Source organism: Tympanuchus pallidicinctus, unplaced genomic scaffold (assembly GCF_026119805.1).
Source record: "Tympanuchus pallidicinctus isolate F22 unplaced genomic scaffold, pur_lepc_1.0 scaffold1, whole genome shotgun sequence".
Classification (NCBI taxonomy): domain Eukaryota; kingdom Metazoa; phylum Chordata; class Aves; order Galliformes; family Phasianidae; genus Tympanuchus; species Tympanuchus pallidicinctus.
In genome coordinates this window covers 55,829,006-55,834,001 of record NW_026294618.1, presented here as the reverse complement: position 1 = coordinate 55,834,001, position 4,996 = coordinate 55,829,006, and positions in this window count along the sequence as shown.

Sequence of the window (4,996 nt, the reverse complement as noted above, 5' to 3'; positions counted from 1 at the left end):
TATTGTCTTTTGAGTTGATTAAAATCTCCTTCAAAAGATGTGTCCAGCGGTGTATGGCAACACGCTGAATGCCACAGACCATGCATCCAACTACTAATCTACAGTTTTCATTGCAAAGTTACTAATTCCATTTAGAAGCATCACTAAAGCATACTGACATATCCATCCCATTTTGGCATGCCAATGCTGAGACTAAAAAACCTGAAATAATAAGCTTTTTCCAGAATCATTTGTGACTGTGTTTACTACTTCTTACTTGCAACCTGTCCCAGAAAACTAAAACTATTGGAGAACCAGATTATAAGCAGAGTGAGAGAGAAGTGGAAAGTGAATCTGGCTGCACAGCAAGGGTGGGACTAACTGGTGCACAGCAAACTTTCTACCATTCGTACATGCTATTGGAACTGTTGGGTTTTTGGAGCTAAATAAAAACTTAATTGGGCAAATCTGAATTAGATACAACTGCTAGATGTCTACTGACATCCTTTGGTGTTTCTCTCAGAGCTGTGATCCCATTAAACAGAGACCACAGGAGAGTGCATGGAACACTTTCAACAGCAGGTACCAGTTCAGAATTGGTAGCTCAGATTTTTTCAGCTGTGTTGTTCTCAGTTCCAGTTCTTGCTGCTGAACTCAGTCCCAGGGCACAGCAGCTGTGCTTACAGAACTGGCAGCAACTCTGGCATGTATGTAAATGTGGTAAGGAAAATGTATTTTATGTCATATATCCAACTTCAGAGATAATTTCTTCTATTATAGTTTCTGTGTATAGGAAGGATTTGCAATTGTGGTGATCCTGCAGGTCATCAAGTATAGATTAAGTTTGGGAAACCAAACTTAATTGAGTTTGGGAAAGACATCCAGAGCCCTTGGAGTGGAGAAAGAATAAGGAAGCTTCTGCCATGCTAAAGAAGTCTGGTGTCATCCTGATGAGTAATCATACTATTACTGGGCTTGTTCATAGTTTACAGTTGGTTTACTCATTTCCTCTAAAACAAGAATTGTTGAAGCTGGATCTGAGATTAATATGTTCTTCCTTTCATTGTGAATGTTTACTTCACCATTTTCCTATATTTTGCTTCCCTTGACTATGTTCAAAGTTCATTCTTACTCATATCAAATGTATGCAGCCCAAACTCCCCTTAGTATTCGAGCCCTTGAATTATTAAGAGGTATTACATCCATAAGGCTGTGTGGTACTTACAAGTTTTCACTGTATATACAGTGAAGAGAGGGGAATTGATTAATTGAAATGAAGGATGGTTGCGTGAGAAGCAATAGCTTGGTGAGAGGAGGCTTGGAAGGCTACTGGAAACCAGTGAAAAGAATTCAGAAAGAGGTGCATTTGATGAAGAGGTGGTTTTGAGGAACCAGGATGCTGGTTCATGTATAAGGCTGTTGGAAAGAAGGCACAGAATAATGGCAGAAAAGGTGAAGTAAGGATTTCTGAGAAATGCAGTGAAAGCAAGGAGTGATGGAGAGATATTAGGCAGACAGGCTAATGCAGATATGAAGTTTCAGGTGGTGCAGGAGAGATAAAAGGGCAAATTAACAGTTGGATAGTTGCAGTAAGGGGAAAGAAAAAACGTGGCCTTCAGTCTTTATTCACAGTATGAAGGGCATGGAAGGCAAAGTCAGTCAAACATGGATAAGCGTTTCAGGAAAGGAAAAGGCAAAGCTGTGTGAGCTTAGAGAAGTAATAGGCTGAAGTGAGGAAACATCAGACAATACTGGGCAGGCAGCTGCAGGCTCGAGCTCAACAGTTGAGAGGGCTCCATGTACAAGAGGGAAAGAATATGGGATCAGAGAGGCTAATGCATTCATGTCTACCAACACCCCATGTCCATGGTTCCCACAGACTGGCTGCAGTTCTCCAGAATCACTGTACTCCAGTACTTGCTAAACATTGTCAGTCACTTCCTGGACTGAAGGGAGGTTATTTGTGCACAGAAATAAATGCCTTCATAGTATTGCAAACTAATATATCTTGTCAGGTATTCTTCAGATCCCATAGAGTTCTAGAAAAGCCATTTATTTTTAGCACTGCTCCAACCAAACATTTGCTACAGTGCATTAAGTGGTTCAAAATGATGTATTTGTCTACTTCTATAAGAGAAGATTAAAAGGATGGACTTCTCCAACAATAAAGTGTTAAAAAAATTGGAGTGGTAATGAGGAATTATTTGATCTGTTTTATTTAAATGAACTTCAGTACTCTTAAGGGCAGACGTAAGTACTCACAAAGACATACATTATGGTATCTTTCTGGTTTTCCCTGCTGTACTTTATTCACTGAATCAATTTCAGAAGCTACTTCTTTCAAGACCAAGTTGGAATTAATGTGCATTGAAGACAGTAAGCTACAGAGATGCTTAATAAAGAAGTGCAATGTCACGTGCTTTTCTGAGAGACAGGATAAGTGCCTTACAAGAGTCTCAGCAGCAGAATGAGTACACTTTGCATTGCCAGTGTAGCTCTTTGCAGTTAGTTGATTTCACATAATGAGTCATCAGCCTTTTAAGAGCCAATCAGTTCTTCTCCCAACAATGATAATGGAAAGTGCCGTTGATTTTGAGTAGGAAATTGCCTGTTAATGATGAATCCAAATGTGTGCGTATATGCGTGTACTGTGGGAGTGTGTACCGAAGAAAGAAAGCCCAGTCCCAACACACAGGATTTTCTTCTGTCTGTAGTGCAGTGCTCTGTTTATGCACCAGGTGGTATAAAAACAGAAATGCTGACTACTGGAGGAAAAAAAAGTGAAAATCTGTGAGGAAAGGCAGGCTGCAGAAGCTTCTGCATGTTGACTATGGCTTCAATAAATCATGAATAAGTTATTTGGAAAAACAAAACAAATGTTCTTTTCCACAGATATATGAATTCCAACAACAATCAGGTAAGTTCTGGCAATGAATGAGAGAACAAAATGCCTTATCTGCTACCTGAAGAAGAACGCTTCCATTGTAGCAGTACTTAAGTGGTGTGGCTCTCATATTCTTGGAAAATTAACTAACTTTGTTTAGACAATATTGTCAACCTAGTTGAATATGTTTTGTAATCTCCTGAAGGCAGGGATTTTTGTGCCCATTTCTGTACAGCCCAGTGTAAGAAGAGTGTTAGAAACAGCTGCTAATTGCCTTGGGAACAAGCAACTGGATTTCTGAGCCCATTTAAACTTAGTGATAGACCGTAAAGCAACAGATGTGGTCAGTGTTGGTGTGCAGCAGCGTCAGCTGAGAAGCAGCCCTACTTTGATAGTATTATTTTAGTCCATTTGCTGATGCAGCTTTTGGTGAGATGTTCAGACAGAAGTGAAGACTGTGGAACATGAAGAGAAATTGTTATTTTTCCAAGATTAAAAAATCACCAGCACTACTTTGTATCTAGACTGTTCTTTTTGGAAGTCCCAGGCATCAGAACCACTTTTGAGAATGTAACAAATTAATCATTGAATTCACAGGATGAATTACTTGGGTGATGCCTCAACTTTGTAGAGCCAAGCTGGATTTTGGGAACAAAGAAACTCAAAATTACTTTCTGTGCTTCTGGCTAAGAATCAACCTAGTTAACGTAACTGGTTGGAGGATAATGACTTCTGTATTTGTCATGGTTTTGTGATTTTTGGCTTTCGGTATTCCACATCATAACATCATGTGGGGCACTGGGACTTTAACTGTCAATGCTCAAGTCCTGGGTACCTGCCCTGAAGAGAAGAAGAACTACATTCCCCAGGGGACTTTGCGGTCAGGGAGAGGAGGTTTAACTCCTGGCAAGGCCACCTGATTTCTCATTCTTGCCTGCCCTTCATCGCGGGCGCTGCTTCTGTCTCCCTGCTGCTCAACTGGACTGCACATCTCACCTCAGCGTTGTGGTGAGGCCTATCCACCTTTCGGACATTCTCTCTCTCAGAGAGAGAACTACACCAGGATTGATGGGGGAAGGACAAGGGAAGTTAAAACAGCTCGATGGCACACACAAACTCTAGCAGATCAGTTAAAAAGTAAGGAGCTCAAGTAGGCTTCTATCTTGGTGGCATCTTCATAGGTTCCTGCTGACTCTTTTAATATTCTACAAGGGGCAGTAAAGCAAATAAATCTGATATAGGTTCACTGTCTTGCCGTAATTCTGAGAGCAACAAAGTGCAAATATCTGTTTTTCTGTACCTTTGTGTCTGGTTGGATACTCTGCTGTATCACACAGTGCATGCTACAGTAATATGCTCACAATATTTATGGAGTCTTTCCTCTCTGCAGGTTTTTTACTACCTTCAAGAGATGGCCTAATACCACAGTCTTGCCCTTATTGGAGTCACTACTACCTCCCCTTTCCTACTTCAATGATTTTTTTTATTTTTATTTTTTAATTAGCTAATTCATATGGATTTCACAGGGAGAGTTGTAACAGGGTGTAAAAGCCAGTAAGAGAAGGAAGGACTGATCTCACATGCAACAATCATTACGTTAGACTAATTTCCTGAAGATACCTTCCTTACTAAACAACACAACCTTTTTTTCAGTTATGTGGAAGACTCCTAGCATTGGGACTGGCGTGAGTATGCCTGAAGGACTGGTACTGGTCCTGACTGTTTAGGTTTTGGGAAGCTTGTTAGGAATGGGGATAGCTCCCCATGGGCAGAGCACTCTGAAGACCTAGCAAAAAGATTGTTCTGATCCCTGTAAGGTGCTTATTTGATAACAGCTGAAGCTGTTATCTCCCCTCTGAAGACTAGAAAGAGTTCAATTTACTCACAGTTGGGCATGAGAAAAGAGCACAGCTACCTGTGGGACTGGAAAAGGTAGGCCAGGTGGAAGCATCTAACCGGTTCTCAAGACCAGCACTAGGATCTAATTGAAACTAGCCAAGAACATTTTTGGCTGTATAATGATTGTTTAAAAGTTGTTTTAATTTCTGATAAGGTCATGTGTGCAACCTTAAGATCTACAGTTATTGTTGATGCAAGCTTTGAAAAGCTCTTAGAAAGTAGCATGGTATTTGT